The sequence below is a fragment of the Eucyclogobius newberryi genome, unplaced genomic scaffold, assembly GCF_026437365.1.
Source record: "Eucyclogobius newberryi isolate DKJ021-1_F unplaced genomic scaffold, fEucNew1.0.hap1 SCAF_6, whole genome shotgun sequence".
Lineage (NCBI taxonomy): Eukaryota > Metazoa > Chordata > Actinopteri > Gobiiformes > Gobiidae > Eucyclogobius > Eucyclogobius newberryi.
Genome location: NW_027316278.1, coordinates 5,040,474 through 5,060,516, shown reverse-complemented (window position 1 = coordinate 5,060,516; position 20,043 = coordinate 5,040,474).

Below are 20,043 nucleotides of genomic sequence, written 5' to 3'. Positions count from 1 at the left end.
CAGGTCAAAACCAGGTCAAAACCAGGACTAAACCAGGACTAAACCAGGACTAAACCAGGTCAAAACCAGGTCTAAACCAGGACTAAACCAGGACTAAACCAGGACTAAACCAGGACTAAACCAGGTCAAAACCAGGTCAAAACCAGGACTAAACCAGGACTAAACCAGGTCTAAACCAGGACTAAACCAGGACTAAACCAGGTCAAAACCAGGTCAAAACCAGGTCTAAACCAGGACTAAACCAGGACTAAACCAGGACTAAACCAGGACTAAACCAGGTCAAAACCAGGTCAAAACCAGGTCTAAACCAGGACTAAACCAGGACTAAACAGACTAAACCAGGTCAAACCAGGTCAAAACCAGGACTAAACCAGGACTAAACCAGGACTAAACCAGGTCAAAACCAGGTCAAAACCAGGTCTAAACCAGGACTAAACCAGGACTAAACCAGGACTAAACCAGGTCAAAACCAGGTCAAAACAGGACTAAACCAGGACTAAACCAGGTCTAAACCAGGACTAAACCAGGTCTAAACCAGGACTAAACCAGGACTAAACCAGGTCTAAACCAGACTAAACCAGGACTAAACCAGGTCCAAACCAGGTCTAAACCAGGACTAAACCAGGACTAAACCAGGTCAAAACCAGGTCAAAACAAGGACTAAACCAGGACTAAACCAGGTCAAAACCAGGACTAAACCAGGACTAAACCAGGTCAAAACCAGGTCAAAACCAGGACTAAACCAGGACTAAACCAGGTCTAAACCAGGACTAAACCAGGTCAAAACCAGGTCAAAACCAGGTCTAAACCAGGACTAAACCAGGACTAAACCAGGTCAAAACCAGGTCAAAACCAGGACTAAACCAGGTCAAAACAGGTCAAAACCAGGTCTAAACCAGGACTAAACCAGGACTAAACCAGGTCAAAACCAGGTCAAAACCAGACTAAACCAGGTCAAAACCAGGTCAAAACCAGGTCTAAACCAGGACTAAACCAGGACTAAACCAGGACTAAACCAGGTCTAAACCAGGACTAAACCAGGACTAAACCAGGTCCAAACCAGGTCTAAACCAGGACTAAACCAGGACTAAACCAGGTCAAAACCAGGTCAAAACAAGGACTAAACCAGGACTAAACCAGGTCAAAACCAGGACTAAACCAGGACTAAACCAGGTCAAAACCAGGTCAAAACCAGGACTAAACCAGGACTAAACCAGGTCTAAACCAGGACTAAACCAGGTCAAAACCAGGTCAAAACCAGGTCTAAACCAGGACTAAACCAGGACTAAACCAGGTCAAAACCAGGTCAAAACCAGGACTAAACCAGGTCAAAACCAGGTCAAAACCAGGTCTAAACCAGGACTAAACTAGGACTAAACCAGGACTAAACCAGGACTAAACCAGGACTAAACCAGGACTAACCAGGTCAAAACCAGGTCAAAACCAGGTCTAAACCAGGACTAAACCAGGACTAAACCAGGTCTAAACCAGGACTAAACCAGGACTAAACCAGGTCTAAACCAGGACTAAACCAGGACTAAACCAGGTCCAAACCAGGTCTAAACCAGGACTAAACCAGGACTAAACCAGGTCAAAACCAGGTCAAAACCAGGACTAAACCAGACTAAACCGGGTCAAAACCAGGACTAAACCAGGACTAAACCAGGTCAAAACCAGGTCAAAACCAGGACTAAACCAGGACTAAACCAGGTCTAAACCAGGACTAAACCAGGACTAAACCAGGTCTAAACCAGGACTAAACCAGGACTAAACCAGGTCAAACCAGGTCTAAACCAGGACTAAACCAGGACTAAACCAGGTCAAAACCAGGTCAAAACAAGGACTAACCAGGACTAAACCAGGTCAAAACCAGGACTAAACCAGGACTAAACCAGGTCAAAACCAGGTCAAACCAGGACTAAACCAGGACTAAACCAGGTCTAAACCAGGACTAAACCAGGACTAAACCAGGTCTAAACCAGGACTAAACCAGGACTAAACCAGGACTAAACCAGGTCTAAACTAGGACTAAACCAGGACTAAACCAGGACTAAACCAGGACTAAACCAGGTCCAAACCAGGACTAAACCAGGACTAAACCAGGTCTAAACCAGGACTAAACCAGGACTAAACCAGGTCTAAACCAGGACTAAACCAGGACTAAACCAGGACTAAACCAGGTCAAAACCAGGACTAAACCAGGACTAAACCAGGTCAAAACCAGGTCAAAACCAGGACTAAACCAGGACTAAACCAGGTCTAAACCAGGACTAAACCAGGTCAAAACCAGGTCAAAACCAGGTCTAAACCAGGACTAAACCAGGACTAAACCAGGACTAAACCAGGTCAAAACCAGGTCAAAACCAGGACTAAACCAGGACTAAACCAGGACTAAACCAGGACTAAACCAGGTCAAAACCAGGTCAAAACCAGGTCTAAACCAGAACTAAACCAGGACTAAACCAGGACTAAACCAGGACTAAACCAGGTCTAAACCAGGACTAAACCAGGACTAAACCAGGTCTAAACCAGGACTAAACCAGGACTAAACCAGGTCTAAACCAGGACTAAACCAGGACTAAACCAGGTCCAAACCAGGTCTAAACCAGGACTAAACCAGGACTAAACCAGGTCAAAACCAGGTCAAAACCAGGACTAAACCAGGACTAAACCAGGTCAAAACCAGGACTAAACCAGGACTAACCAGGTCAAAACCAGGTCAAAACCAGGACTAAATCAGGACTAAACCAGGTCTAAACCAGACTAAACCAGGACTAAACCAGGTCTAAACCAGGACTAAACCAGGACTAAACCAGGTCCAAACCAGGTCTAAACCAGGACTAAACCAGGACTAAACCAGGTCAAAACTAGGTCAAAACAAGGACTAAACCAGGACTAAACCAGGTCAAAACCAGGACTAAACCAGGACTAAACCAGGTCAAAACCAGGTCAAAACCAGACTAAACCAGGACTAAACCAGGTCTAAACCAGGACTAAACCAGGACTAAACCAGGTCTAAACCAGGACTAAACCAGGACTAAACCAGGACTAAACCAGGTCTAAATTAGGACTAAACCAGGACTAAACCAGGACTAAACCAGGACTAAACCAGGTCCAAACCAGGACTAAACCAGGACTAAACCAGGTCTAAACCAGGACTAAACCAGGACTAAACCAGGTCTAAACCAGGACTAAACCAGGACTAAACCAGGTCTAAACCAGGACTAAACCAGTACTAAACCAGGTCAAAACCAGGTCAAAACCAGGACTAAACCAGGACTAAACCAGGTCTAAACCAGGACTAAACCAGGACTAAACCAGGTCTAAACCAGGACTAAACCAGGACTAAACCAGGTCTAAACCAGGACTAAACCAGGACTAAACCAGGTCCAAACCAGGTCTAAACAAGGACTAAACCAGGACTAAACCAGGTCAAAACCAGGTCAAAACCAGGACTAAACCAGGACTAAACCAGGTCAAAACCAGGACTAAACCAGGACTAAACCAGGTCAAAACCAGGTCAAAACCAGGACTAAACCAGGACTAAACCAGGTCTAAACCAGGACTAAACCAGGTCTAAACCAGGACTAAACCAGGACTAAACCAGGTCTAAACCAGGACTAAACCAGGACTAAACCAGGCCTAAACCGGACTAAACCAGGACTAAACCAGTTCTAAACCAGGACTAAACCAGGACTAAACCAGGACTAAACCAGTTCTAAACCAGGACTAAACCAGGACTAAACCAGGTCAAAACCAGGACTAAACCAGGTCAAAACCAGGTCAAAACCAGGACTAAACCAGGACTAAACCAGGACTAAACCAGGACTAAACCAGGTCAAAACCAGGTCTAAACCAGGACTAAACCAGGACTAAACCAGGACTAAACCAGGACTAAACCAGGTCAAAACCAGGTCAAAACCAGGACTAAACCAGGACTAAACCAGGTCTAAACCAGGACTAAACCAGGACTAAACCAGGTCAAAACCAGGTCAAAACCAGGTCTAAACCAGGACTAAACCAGGACTAAACCAGGACTAAACCAGGACTAAACCAGGACTAAACCAGGTCAAAACCAGGTCAAAACCAGGTCTAAACCAGGACTAAACCAGGACTAAACCAGGACTAAACCAGGACTAAACCAGGTCAAAACCAGGTCAAAACCAGGACTAAACCAGGACTAAACCACGACTAAACCAGGACTAAACCAGGTCAAAACCAGGTCTAAACCAGGACTAAACCAGGACTAAACCAGGACTAAACCAGGACTAAACCAGGTCAAAACCAGGTCAAAACCAGGACTAAACCAGGACTAAACCAGGTCTAAACCAGGACTAAACCAGGACTAAACCAGGTCAAAACCAGGTCAAAACCAGGTCTAAACCAGGACTAAACCAGGACTAAACCAGGACTAAACCAGGACTAAACCAGGTCAAAACCAGGTCAAAACCAGGTCTAAACCAGGACTAAACCAGGACTAAACCAGGTCAAAACCAGGACTAAACCAGGACTAAACCAGGACTAAACCAGGACTAAACCAGGTCAAAACCAGGTCAAAACCAGGACTAAACCAGGACTAAACCAGGTCTAAACCAGGACTAAACCAGGTCTAAACCAGGACTAAACCAGGACTAAACCAGGTCTAAACCAGGACTAAACCAGGACTAAACCAGGTCCAAACCAGGTCTAAACCAGGACTAAACCAGGACTAAACCAGGTCAAAACCAGGTCAAAACAAGGACTAAACCAGGACTAAACCATGTCAAACCAGGACTAAACCAGGTCAAAACCAGGTCAAAACCAGGACTAAACCAGGACTAAACCAGGTCTAAACCAGGACTAAACCAGGTCCAAACCAGGTCTAAACCAGGACTAAACCAGGACTAAACCAGGTCAAAACCAGGTCAAAACCAGGACTAAACCAGGACTAAACCAGGTGAAAACCAGGACTAAACCATGTCAAACCAGGACTAAACCAGGTCAAAACCAGGTCAAAACCAGGACTAAACCAGGACTAAACCAGGTCCAAACCAGGACTAAACCAGGTCAAAACCAGGTCAAAACCAGGTCTAAACCAGGTCTAAACCAGGACTAAACCAGGACTAAACCAGGACTAAACCAGGTCAAAACCAGGTCAAAACCAGGTCAAAACCAGGACTAAACCAGGACTAAACCAGGACTAAACCAGGACTAAACCAGGTCAAAACCAGGTCTAAACCAGGACTAAACCAGGACTAAACCAGGACTAAACCAGGACTAAACCAGGTCAAAACCAGGTCAAAACCAGGACTAAACCAGGACTAAACCAGGTCTAAACCAGGACTAAACCAGGACTAAACCAGGTCAAAACCAGGTCAAAACCAGGTCTAAACCAGGACTAAACCAGGACTAAACCAGGACTAAACCAGGACTAAACCAGGTCAAAACCAGGTCAAAACCAGGTCTAAACCAGGACTAAACCATGACTAAACCAGGTCAAAACCAGGACTAAACCAGGACTAAACCAGGACTAAACCAGGACTAAACCAGGACTAAACCAGGACTAAACCAGGTCAAAACCAGGTCAAAACCAGGTCTAAACCAGGACTAAACCAGGACTAAACCAGGACTAAACCAGGTCAAAACCAGGTCAAAACCAGGACTAAACCAGGTCTAAACCAGGACTAAACCAGGTCTAAACCAGGACTAAACCATGACTAAACCAGGTCAAAACCAGGACTAAACCAGGACTAAACCAGGACTAAACCAGGACTAAACCAGGTCAAAACCAGGTCAAAACCAGGTCTAAACCAGGACTAAACCAGGACTAAACCAGGACTAAACCAGGACTAAACCAGGACTAAACCAGGTCAAAACCAGGTCAAAACCAGGACTAAACCAGGTCTAAACCAGGACTAAACCAGGTCTAAACCAGGACTAAACCAGGTCTAAACCAGGACTAAACCAGGACTAAACCAGGTCTAAACCAGGACTAAACCAGGACTAAACCAGGTCCAAACCAGGTCTAAACCAGGACTAAACCAGGACTAAACCAGGACTAAACCAGGTCAAAACCAGGTCAAAACAAGGACTAAACCAGGACTAAACCAGGTCAAAACCAGGACTAAACCAGGACTAAACCAGGTCAAAACCAGGTCAAAACCAGGACTAAACCAGGACTAAACCAGGTCTAAACCAGGACTAAACCAGGTCCAAACCAGGTCTAAACCAGGACTAAACCAGGACTAAACCAGGTCAAAACCAGGTCAAAACCAGGACTAAACCAGGACTAAACCAGGTGAAAACCAGGACTAAACCAGGACTAAACCAGGTCAAAACCAGGTCAAAACCAGGACTAAACCAGGACTAAACCAGGTCTAAACCAGGACTAAACCAGGTCAAAACCAGGTCAAAACCAGGTCTAAACCAGGACTAAACCAGGACTAAACCAGGACTAAACCAGGTCAAAACCAGGTCAAAACCAGGACTAAACCAGGACTAAACCAGGACTAAACCAGGACTAAACCAGGTCAAAACCAGGTCTAAACCAGGACTAAACCAGGACTAAACCAGGACTAAACCAGGACTAAACCAGGTCAAAACCAGGTCAAAACCAGGACTAAACCAGGACTAAACCAGGTCTAAACCAGGACTAAACCAGGACTAAACCAGGTCAAAACCAGGTCAAAACCAGGTCTAAACCAGGACTAAACCAGGACTAAACCAGGACTAAACCAGGACTAAACCAGGTCAAAACCAGGTCAAAACCAGGTCTAAACCAGGACTAAACCAGGACTAAACCAGGACTAAACCAGGACTAAACCAGGTCAAAACCAGGTCAAAACCAGGACTAAACCAGGACTAAACCAGGTCTAAACCAGGACTAAACCAGGTCTAAACCAGGACTAAACCAGGACTAAACCAGGTCTAAACCAGGACTAAACCAGGTCCAAACCAGGTCTAAACCAGGACTAAACCAGGACTAAACCAGGTCAAAACCAGGTCAAAACAAGGACTAAACCAGGACTAAACCAGGTCAAAACCAGGACTAAACCAGGACTAAACCAGGTCAAAACCAGGTGAAAACCAGGACTAAACCAGGACTAAACCAGGTCTAAACCAGGACTAAACCAGGTCAAAACCAGGTCAAAACCAGGTCTAAACCAGGACTAAACCAGGACTAAACCAGGACTAAACCAGGTCAAAACCAGGTCAAAACCAGGTCAAAACCAGGACTAAACCAGGACTAAACCAGGACTAAACCAGGACTAAACCAGGACTAAACCAGGTCAAAACCAGGTCAAAACCAGGTCTAAACCAGGACTAAACCAGGACTAAACCAGGACTAAACCAGGTCTAAACCAGGACTAAACCAGGACTAAACCAGGTCTAAACCAGGACTAAACCAGGACTAAACCAGGTCTAAACCAGGACTAAACCAGGACTAAACCAGGTCCAAACCAGGTCTAAACCAGGACTAAACCAGGACTAAACCAGGTCAAAACCAGGTCAAAACCAGGACTAAACCAGGACTAAACCAGGTCAAAACCAGGACTAAACCAGGACTAAACCAGGTCAAAACCAGGTCAAAACCAGGACTAAACCAGGACTAAACCAGGTCTAAACCAGGACTAAACCAGGACTAAACCAGGTCTAAACCAGGACTAAACCAGGACTAAACCAGGTCCAAACCAGGTCTAAACCAGGACTAAACCAGGACTAAACCAGGTCAAAACCAGGTCAAAACAAGGACTAAACCAGGACTAAACCAGGTCAAAACCAGGACTAAACCAGGACTAAACCAGGTCAAAACCAGGTCAAAACCAGGACTAAACCAGGACTAAACCAGGTCTAAACTAGGACTAAACCAGGACTAAACCAGGACTAAACCAGGACTAAACCAGGTCCAAACCAGGACTAAACCAGGACTAAACCAGGTCTAAACCAGGACTAAACCAGGACTAAACCAGGTCTAAACCAGGACTAAACCAGGACTAAACCAGGACTAAACCAGGTCAAAACCAGGACTAAACCAGGACTAAACCAGGTCAAAACCAGGTCAAAACCAGGACTAAACCAGGACTAAACCAGGACTAAACCAGGTCTAAACCAGGACTAAACCAGGACTAAACCAGGTCAAAACCAGGTCAAAACCAGGTCTAAACCAGGACTAAACCAGGACTAAACCAGGTCAAAACCAGGTCAAAACCAGGACTAAACCAGGACTAAACCAGGACTAAACCAGGACTAAACCAGGTCAAAACCAGGTCAAAACCAGGTCTAAACCAGGACTAAACCAGGACTAAACCAGGACTAAACCAGGACTAAACCAGGACTAAACCAGGTCTAAACCAGGACTAAACCAGGACTAAACCAGGTCTAAACCAGGACTAAACCAGGACTAAACCAGGTCCAAACCAGGTCTAAACCAGGACTAAACCAGGACTAAACCAGGACTAAACCAGGACTAAACCAGGTCAAAACCAGGACTAAACCAGGACTAAACCAGGTCAAAACCAGGTCAAAACCAGGACTAAACCAGGACTAAACCAGGTCTAAACCAGGACTAAACCAGGACTAAACCAGGTCTAAACCAGGACTAAACCAGGACTAAACCAGGTCCAAACCAGGTCTAAACCAGGACTAAACCAGGACTAAACCAGGTCAAAACCAGGTCAAAACAAGGACTAAACCAGGACTAAACCAGGTCAAAACCAGGACTAAACCAGGACTAAACCAGGTCAAAACCAGGTCAAAACCAGGACTAAACCAGGACTAAACCAGGTCTAAACCAGGACTAAACCAGGACTAAACCAGGTCTAAACCAGGACTAAACCAGGACTAAACCAGGTCTAAACTAGGACTAAACCAGGACTAAACCAGGACTAAACCAGGACTAAACCAGGTCCAAACCAGGACTAAACCAGGACTAAACCAGGTCTAAACCAGGACTAAACCAGGACTAAACCAGGTCTAAACCAGGACTAAACCAGGACTAAACCAGGTCTAAACCAGGACTAAACCAGTACTAAACCAGGTCAAAACCAGGTCAAAACCAGGACTAAACCAGGACTAAACCAGGTCTAAACCAGGACTAAACCAGGACTAAACCAGGTCTAAACCAGGACTAAACCAGGACTAAACCAGGTCTAAACCAGGACTAAACCAGGACTAAACCAGGTCCAAACCAGGTCTAAACCAGGACTAAACCAGGACTAAACCAGGTCAAAACCAGGTCAAAACCAGGACTAAACCAGGACTAAACCAGGTCAAAACCAGGACTAAACCAGGACTAAACCAGGTCAAAACCAGGTCAAAACCAGGACTAAACCAGGACTAAACCAGGTCAAAACCAGGTCAAAACCAGGACTAAACCAGGACTAAACCAGGTCAAAACCAGGACTAAACCAGGACTAAACCAGGTCAAAACCAGGTCAAAACCAGGACTAAACCAGGACTAAACCAGGTCTAAACCAGGACTAAACCAGGACTAAACCAGGTCCAAACCAGGTCTAAACCAGGACTAAACCAGGACTAAACCAGGACTAAACCAGGTCTAAACCAGGACTAAACCAGGACTAAACCAGGACTAAACCAGGTCCAAACCAGGACTAAACCAGGACTAAACCAGGTCAAAACCAGGTCAAAACCAGGACTAAACCAGGACTAAATCAGGACTAAACCAGGTCAAAACCAGGTCAAAACCAGGACTAAACCAGGACTAAACCAGTTCTAAACCAGGACTAAACCAGGACTAAACCAGGTCTAAACCAGGACTAAACCAGGACTAAACCAGGTCCAAACCAGGTCTAAACCAGGACTAAACCAGGACTAAACCGGGTCTAAACCAGGACTAAACCAGGACTAAACCAGGACTAAACCAGGACTAAACCAGGTCCAAACCAGGACTAAACCAGGACTAAACCAGGACTAAACCAGGTCAAAACCAGGTCTAAACCAGGACTAAACCAGGACTAAACCAGGATTAAACCAGGTCTAAACCAGGACTAAACCATGACTAAACCAGGTCCAAACCAGGAGTAAACCAGGACTAAACCAGGTCAAAACCAGGTCCAAACCAGGACTAAACCAGGACTAAACCAGGTCAAAACCAGGTCAAAACCAGGACTAAACCAGGTTAAAACCAGGACTAAACCAGGTCTAAACCAGGACTAAACCAGGACTAAACCAGGACTAAACCAGGTCTAAACCAGGACTAAACCAGGTCTAAACCAGGACTAAACCAGGACTAAACCCAGGTCTAAACCGTGTCTAAACCAGGATTAAACCAGGTCTAAACCAGGACTAAACCAGGACTAAACCAGGACTAAACCAGGTCTAAACCAGGACTAAACCATGACTAAACCAGGTCCAAACCAGGACTAAACCAGGACTAAACCAGGTCAAAACCAGGTCCAAACCAGGACTAAACCAGGACTAAACCAGGTCAAAACCAGGTCAAAACCAGGACTAAACCAGGTTAAAACCAGGACTAAACCAGGTCTAAACCAGGACTAAACCAGGACTAAACCAGATCTAAACCAGGACTAAACCAGGTCTAAACCAGGACTAAACCAGGTCTAAACCAGATCTAAACCAGGACTAAACCAGGTCTAAACCAGGACTAAACCAGGACTAAACCAGGTCAAAACCAGGTCCAAACCAGGACTAAACCAGGACTAAACCAGGTCAAAACCAGGTCAAAACCAGGACTAAACCAGGTTAAAACCAGGACTAAACCAGGTCTAAAGCAGGACTGAACCAGGACTAAACCAGGACTAAACCAGGACTAAACCAGGTCTAAGCCAGGACTAAACCAGGACTAAACCAGGACTAAACTAGGACTAAACCAGGTCTAAACTAGGACTAAACCAGGACTAAACCAGGACTAAACCAGGTCTAAACCAGGACTAAACCAGGTCTAAACCAGGACTAAACCAGGACTAAACCAGGACTAAACCAGGTCTAAACCAGGACTAAACCAGGTCTAAACCAGGACTAAACCAGGACTAAACCCAGGTCTAAACCGTGTCTAAACCAGGATTAAACCAGGTCTAAACCAGGACTAAACCAGGACTAAACCAGGACTAAACCAGGTCTAAACCAGGACTAAACCAGGTCTAAACCAGGACTAAACCAGGTCAAAACCAGGTCAAAACAAGGACTAAACCAGGACTAAACCAGGTCAAAACCAGGACTAAACCAGGACTAAACCAGGTCAAAACCAGGTCAAAACCAGGACTAAACCAGGACTAAACCAGGTCTAAACCAGGACTAAACCAGGACTAAACCAGGTCTAAACCAGGACTAAACCAGGACTAAACCAGGTCTAAACTAGGACTAAACCAGGACTAAACCAGGACTAAACCAGGACTAAACCAGGTCTAAACCAGGACTAAACCAGGACTAAACCAGGTCTAAACCAGGACTAAACCAGGACTAAACCAGGTCTAAACCAGGACTAAACCAGTACTAAACCAGGTCAAAACCAGGTCAAAACCAGGACTAAACCAGGACTAAACCAGGTCTAAACCAGGACTAAACCAGGTCTAAACCAGGACTAAACCAGGACTAAACCAGGTCTAAACCAGGACTAAACCAGGACTAAACCAGGTCCAAACCAGGTCTAAACCAGGACTAAACCAGGACTAAACCAGGTCAAAACCAGGTCAAAACCAGGACTAAACCAGGACTAAACCAGGTCAAAACCAGGACTAAACCAGGACTAAACCAGGTCAAAACCAGGTCAAAACCAGGACTAAACCAGGACTAAACCAGGTCAAAACCAGGTCAAAACCAGGACTAAACCAGGACTAAACCAGGTCAAAACCAGGACTAAACCAGGACTAAACCAGGTCAAAACCAGGTCAAAACCAGGACTAAACCAGGACTAAACCAGGTCTAAACCAGGACTAAACCAGGACTAAACCAGGTCTAAACCAGGACTAAACCAGGACTAAACCAGGTCCAAACCAGGTCTAAACCAGGACTAAACCAGGACTAAACCAGGACTAAACCAGGTCTAAACCAGGACTAAACCAGGACTAAACCAGGACTAAACCAGGTCCAAACCAGGACTAAACCAGGACTAAACCAGGTCAAAACCAGGTCAAAACCAGGACTAAACCAGGACTAAATCAGGACTAAACCAGGTCAAAACCAGGTCAAAACCAGGACTAAACCAGGACTAAACCAGTTCTAAACCAGGACTAAACCAGGACTAAACCAGGTCTAAACCAGGACTAAACCAGGACTAAACCAGGTCCAAACCAGGTCTAAACCAGGACTAAACCAGGACTAAACCGGGTCTAAACCAGGACTAAACCAGGACTAAACCAGGACTAAACCAGGACTAAACCAGGACTAAACCAGGTCCAAACCAGGACTAAACCAGGACTAAACCAGGACTAAACCAGGTCAAAACCAGGTCTAAACCAGGACTAAACCAGGACTAAACCAGGATTAAACCAGGTCTAAACCAGGACTAAACCATGACTAAACCAGGTCCAAACCAGGAGTAAACCAGGACTAAACCAGGTCAAAACCAGGTCCAAACCAGGACTAAACCAGGACTAAACCAGGTCAAAACCAGGTCAAAACCAGGACTAAACCAGGTTAAAACCAGGACTAAACCAGGTCTAAACCAGGACTAAACCAGGACTAAACCAGGACTAAACCAGGTCTAAACCAGGACTAAACCAGGTCTAAACCAGGACTAAACCAGGACTAAACCCAGGTCTAAACCGTGTCTAAACCAGGATTAAACCAGGTCTAAACCAGGACTAAACCAGGACTAAACCAGGACTAAACCAGGACTAAACCAGGTCTAAACCAGGACTAAACCATGACTAAACCAGGTCCAAACCAGGACTAAACCAGGACTAAACCAGGTCAAAACCAGGTCCAAACCAGGACTAAACCAGGACTAAACCAGGTCAAAACCAGGTCAAAACCAGGACTAAACCAGGTTAAAACCAGGACTAAACCAGGTCTAAACCAGGACTAAACCAGGACTAAACCAGATCTAAACCAGGACTAAACCAGGTCTAAACCAGGACTAAACCAGGTCTAAACCAGATCTAAACCAGGACTAAACCAGGTCTAAACCAGGACTAAACCAGGACTAAACCAGGTCAAAACCAGGTCCAAACCAGGACTAAACCAGGACTAAACCAGGTCAAAACCAGGTCAAAACCAGGACTAAACCAGGTTAAAACCAGGACTAAACCAGGTCTAAAGCAGGACTGAACCAGGACTAAACCAGGACTAAACCAGGACTAAACCAGGTCTAAGCCAGGACTAAACCAGGACTAAACCAGGACTAAACTAGGACTAAACCAGGTCTAAACTAGGACTAAACCAGGACTAAACCAGGACTAAACCAGGTCTAAACCAGGACTAAACCAGGTCTAAACCAGGACTAAACCAGGACTAAACCAGGACTAAACCAGGTCTAAACCAGGACTAAACCAGGTCTAAACCAGGACTAAACCAGGACTAAACCCAGGTCTAAACCGTGTCTAAACCAGGATTAAACCAGGTCTAAACCAGGACTAAACCAGGACTAAACCAGGACTAAACCAGGTCTAAACCAGGACTAAACCAGGACTAAACCAGGACTAAACCAGGTCTAAACCAGGTCTAAACCAGGACTAAACCAGGACTAAACCAGGTCTAAACCAGGTCTAAACCAGGACTAAACCAGGTCCAAACCAGGTCTAAACCAGGACTAAACCAGGACTAAACCAGGACTAAACCAGGTCTAAACCAGGACTAAACCAGGACTAAACCAGGACTAAACCAGGTCTAAACCAGGTCTAAACCAGTACTAAACCAGTACTAAACCAGGACTAAACTAGGTCTAAACCAGGACTAAACCAGGTCAAAACCAGGTCTAAACCAGGTCTAAACCAGGACTAAACCAGGTCTAAACCAGGTCTAAACCAGGACTAAACCAGGTCTAAACCAGGACTAAACCAGGACTAAACCAGGTCTAAACCAGGGCTAAACAAGGAGTAAACCAGGTCTAAACCAGGACTAAACCAGGTCCAAACCAGGTCTAAACCAGGTCTAAACCAGGTCTAAACCAGGACTAAACCAGGTCTAAACCAGGTCTAAACCAGGACTAAACCAGGACTAAACCAGGTCAGGACTTTGGTAAATGTCCCTCTGGCTCTCTCCTCGTCTTTAAATAGAACTGTGATTATTTCTGTTCTAAACTTGAAGCTTTTGCCGTCGCTCGGATGGAAAACCGTCTCTCAGAACTGCTGCGCCACAACAAACCTTTTCATGTGAAAAGAACCGACACAAATCCACTGTTGACTGTAAACTTCTGTTACGCAAACTTTATTACTTTATGAGCCGCTCAAAGCTCAAAGCGGCACAAACAAACGGCTTCGTCTCAACAAGACGTGAAGGTTAAGTTTAGTTTGTTTTTCTGCAGGATCAAAAAGTGTTTGGGCCTCGAAACTCCAGCCTTTGACTCAATAAATGGATACTTCAATCTGTGTCGCCTTTTGATCCATTTCACTTTCTCTGGTCGTGTTCTGTTCTGGTCGTGTTTAAAACTGAAAAATTATTAAAAACAGTTAATTTGTGTTTGAGGTTTTTACAATGAAAAGATTGAAACGCTGAAGCCGGAGGAGGCTCTTCCTGGACGTGCTGCAGGGTCAGAGGTCAGAGGTCAGAGGTCAGAGGCCAGAGGGAGAGTCTGGACCATGGTCTGGACTCAGAGGACAGGGTTATGTCATACGTCCTCTAAATCTCTAAACCAAGACTAAATCTGGAGCAGGAGTTAAAACCTAAACCTTGTCCACAAAGTGTCGTCCTGACACAGGTTTAATGTCGACTGTTACTTCACCTTCTCCTGTTTCTAAAATGTGCTTTGGACTTTACAGTCATGAGACCGAGGTCAGGTCCAGGTCAGATCCAGGTCCGTTCTGCATAAATGTGTCTGGACATTTACCCTGGACTGACCCATGACGGCTTTACGCACAAGTTTAGGCCACATCACGTGTAAGAGGCTGAGAATAGAACAAAATATAGTTCATTTTATGGAAGCAACACGTTTTTTCTGCCTCAAATGTTGCAAAATGTAATTTTAACCACATGCAAACTTAATACAGACTTAATACAATTTATGTTTTCATCATTAATACTATTATGTTTTGCTATTATTGTCATTATCATGAGTGTCGCCCCCTGCAGGACACTCTGTCCCCTGCAGGACACTCTGTCCCCTGCAGGACACTCTGTCCGCTCTGGAGAGCAGCTTCAGTGACTGATCCACCCTCGCTGTGTGAAGGAGACGTTTCACACTCTGTCCTTCTGCTGCTGTCAGACTTTATAACAAACACTGTCATAAACATGTGCAATACTGTCATACTCACAATACTGTTATACTCACATGCAATAATGTCACATTCATGTGCATATAACTGATGAAAGTGTTTATTTTACCATCATCATTAGTCTTATTTTGTCTTACGCTGTTTTTATTTTATTCTATCTTTATTTTTCCCCTCCATTCCTTATTAAGAGATGAGAGGTTTTGTCTATAGGAGTTTTTATTTATAAGAGTTTTGTTTATAAGAGTTCTTCTAAACCAGGACTAAACCAGGTCTAAACCAGGACTAAACCAGATCTAAACCAGGACTAAACCAGGTCTAAACCAGGACTAAACCAGGACTAAACCAGGACTAAACCAGGACTAAAGCAGGACTGAACCAGGACTAAACCAGGTCTAAACCAGTACTGAACCAGGTCTAAACCAGGTCTAAACCAGTACTAAACCAGGACTAAACTAGGTCTAAACCAGGACTAAACCAGGACTAAACCAGGACTAAAGCAGGACTGAACCAGGTCTAAACCAGGTCTAAACCAGTACTAAACCAGGACTAAACTAGGTCTAAACCTGGACTAAACCAGGTCTAAACCAGGTCTAAACCAGGACTAAACCAGGTCTAAACCAGGTCTAAACCAGGACTAAACCAGGACTAAACTAGGTCTAAACCAGGTCTAAACCAGGACTAAACCAGTACTAAACCAGGTCTAAACCAGTACTAAACCAGGTCTAAACCAGTACTAAACCAGGTCTAAACCAGGACTAAACCAGGTCTAAACCAGGTCCAAACCAGGTCTAAACCAGGTCTAAACCAGGACTAAACCAGGTCTAAACCAGGACTAAACTAGGTCTAAACCAGGACTAAACCAGGTCCAAACCAGGTCTAAACCAGGTCTAAACCAGGACTAAACCAGGTCTAAACCAGGACTAAACCAGGTCTAAACCAGGTCTAAACCAGGACTAAACCAGGACTAAACCAGGTCTAAACCAGGTCTAAACCAGGACTAAACCAGGTCTAAACCAGGACTAAACCAGGTCTAAACCAGGTCTAAACCAGGACTAAACCAAGACTAAACCAGGTCTAAACCAGGACTAAACCAGGTCTAAACCAGGTTTAAACCAGGACTAAACCAGGACTAAACCAGGTCTAAACCAGGTCTAAACCAGGACTAAACCAGGACTAAACCAGGACTAAACAAGGTCTAAACCAGGACTAAACCAGGACTAAACCAGGTCTAAACCAGGTCTAAACCAGGTCTAAACCAGGTCTAAACCAGTACTAAACCAGTACTAAACCAGGACTAAACTAGGTCTAAACCAGGACTAAACCAGGTCAAAACCAGGTCTAAACCAGGTCTAAACCAGGACTAAACCAGGTCTAAACCAGGTCTAAACCAGGACTAAACCAGGTCTAAACCAGGACTAAACCAGGACTAAACCAGGTCTAAACCAGGGCTAAACAAGGAGTAAACCAGGTCTAAACCAGGACTAAACCAGGTCCAAACCAGGTCTAAACCAGGTCTAAACCAGGTCTAAACCAGGACTAAACCAGGTCTAAACCAGGTCTAAACCAGGACTAAACCAGGACTAAACCAGGTCAGGACTTTGGTAAATGTCCCTCTGGCTCTCTCCTCGTCTTTAAATAGAACTGTGATTATTTCTGTTCTAAACTTGAAGCTTTTGCCGTCGCTCGGATGGAAAACCGTCTCTCAGAACTGCTGCGCCACAACAAACCTTTTCATGTGAAAAGAACCGACACAAATCCACTGTTGACTGTAAACTTCTGTTACGCAAACTTTATTACTTTATGAGCCGCTCAAAACTCAAAGCGGCACAAACAAACGGCTTCGTCTCAACAAGACGTGAAGGTTAAGTTTAGTTTGTTTTTCTGCAGGATCAAAAAGTGTTTGGGCCTCGAAACTCCAGCCTTTGACTCAATAAATGGATACTTCAATCTGTGTCGCCTTTTGATCCATTTCACTTTCTCTGGTCGTGTTCTGTTCTGGTCGTGTTTAAAACTGAAAAATTATTAAAAACAGTTAATTTGTGTTTGAGGTTTTTACAATGAAAAGATTGAAACGCTGAAGCCGGAGGAGGCTCTTCCTGGACGTGCTGCAGGGTCAGAGGTCAGAGGTCAGAGGTCAGAGGCCAGAGGGAGAGTCTGGACCATGGTCTGGACTCAGAGGACAGGGTTATGTCATACGTCCTCTAAATCTCTAAACCAAGACTAAATCTGGAGCAGGAGTTAAAACCTAAACCTTGTCCACAAAGTGTCGTCCTGACACAGGTTTAATGTCGACTGTTACTTCACCTTCTCCTGTTTCTAAAATGTGCTTTGGACTTTACAGTCATGAGACCGAGGTCAGGTCCAGGTCAGATCCAGGTCCGTTCTGCATAAATGTGTCTGGACATTTACCCTGGACTGACCCATGACGGCTTTACGCACAAGTTTAGGCCACATCACGTGTAAGAGGCTGAGAATAGAACAAAATATAGTTCATTTTATGGAAGCAACACGTTTTTTCTGCCTCAAATGTTGCAAAATGTAATTTTAACCACATGCAAACTTAATACAGACTTAATACAATTTATGTTTTCATCATTAATACTATTATGTTTTGCTATTATTGTCATTATCATGAGTGTCGCCCCCTGCAGGACACTCTGTCCCCTGCAGGACACTCTGTCCCCTGCAGGACACTCTGTCCGCTCTGGAGAGCAGCTTCAGTGACTGATCCACCCTCGCTGTGTGAAGGAGACGTTTCACACTCTGTCCTTCTGCTGCTGTCAGACTTTATAACAAACACTGTCATAAACATGTGCAATACTGTCATACTCACAATACTGTTATACTCACATGCAATAATGTCACATTCATGTGCATATAACTGATGAAAGTGTTTATTTTACCATCATCATTAGTCTTATTTTGTCTTACGCTGTTTTTATTTTATTCTATCTTTATTTTTCCCCTCCATTCCTTATTAAGAGATGAGAGGTTTTGTCTATAGGAGTTTTTATTTATAAGAGTTTTGTTTATAAGAGTTCTTCTAAACCAGGACTAAACCAGGTCTAAACCAGGACTAAACCAGATCTAAACCAGGACTAAACCAGGTCTAAACCAGGACTAAACCAGGACTAAACCAGGACTAAACCAGGACTAAAGCAGGACTGAACCAGGACTAAACCAGGTCTAAACCAGTACTGAACCAGGTCTAAACCAGGTCTAAACCAGTACTAAACCAGGACTAAACTAGGTCTAAACCAGGACTAAACCAGGACTAAACCAGGACTAAAGCAGGACTGAACCAGGTCTAAACCAGGTCTAAACCAGTACTAAACCAGGACTAAACTAGGTCTAAACCTGGACTAAACCAGGTCTAAACCAGGTCTAAACCAGGACTAAACCAGGTCTAAACCAGGTCTAAACCAGGACTAAACCAGGACTAAACTAGGTCTAAACCAGGTCTAAACCAGGACTAAACCAGGACTAAACCAGGTCAGGACTTTGGTAAATGTCCCTCTGGCTCTCTCCTCGTCTTTAAATAGAACTGTGATTATTTCTGTTCTAAACTTGAAGCTTTTGCCGTCGCTCGGATGGAAAACCGTCTCTCAGAACTGCTGCGCCACAACAAACCTTTTCATGTGAAAAGAACCGACACAAATCCACTGTTGACTGTAAACTTCTGTTACGCAAACTTTATTACTTTATGAGCCGCTCAAAACTCAAAGCGGCACAAACAAACGGCTTCGTCTCAACAAGACGTGAAGGTTAAGTTTAGTTTGTTTTTCTGCAGGATCAAAAAGTGTTTGGGCCTCGAAACTCCAGCCTTTGACTCAATAAATGGATACTTCAATCTGTGTCGCCTTTTGATCCATTTCACTTTCTCTGGTCGTGTTCTGTTCTGGTCGTGTTTAAAACTGAAAAATTATTAAAAACAGTTAATTTGTGTTTGAGGTTTTTACAATGAAAAGATTGAAACGCTGAAGCCGGAGGAGGCTCTTCCTGGACGTGCTGCAGGGTCAGAGGTCAGAGGTCAGAGGTCAGAGGCCAGAGGGAGAGTCTGGACCATGGTCTGGACTCAGAGGACAGGGTTATGTCATACGTCCTCTAAATCTCTAAACCAAGACTAAATCTGGAGCAGGAGTTAAAACCTAAACCTTGTCCACAAAGTGTCGTCCTGACACAGGTTTAATGTCGACTGTTACTTCACCTTCTCCTGTTTCTAAAATGTGCTTTGGACTTTACAGTCATGAGACCGAGGTCAGGTCCAGGTCAGATCCAGGTCCGTTCTGCATAAATGTGTCTGGACATTTACCCTGGACTGACCCATGACGGCTTTACGCACAAGTTTAGGCCACATCACGTGTAAGAGGCTGAGAATAGAACAAAATATAGTTCATTTTATGGAAGCAACACGTTTTTTCTGCCTCAAATGTTGCAAAATGTAATTTTAACCACATGCAAACTTAATACAGACTTAATACAATTTATGTTTTCATCATTAATACTATTATGTTTTGCTATTATTGTCATTATCATGAGTGTCGCCCCCTGCAGGACACTCTGTCCCCTGCAGGACACTCTGTCCCCTGCAGGACACTCTGTCCCCTGCAGGACACTCTGTCCCCTGCAGGACACTCTGTCCCCTGCAGGACACTCTGTCCGCTCTGGAGAGCAGCTTCAGTGACTGATCCACCCTCGCTGTGTGAAGGAGACG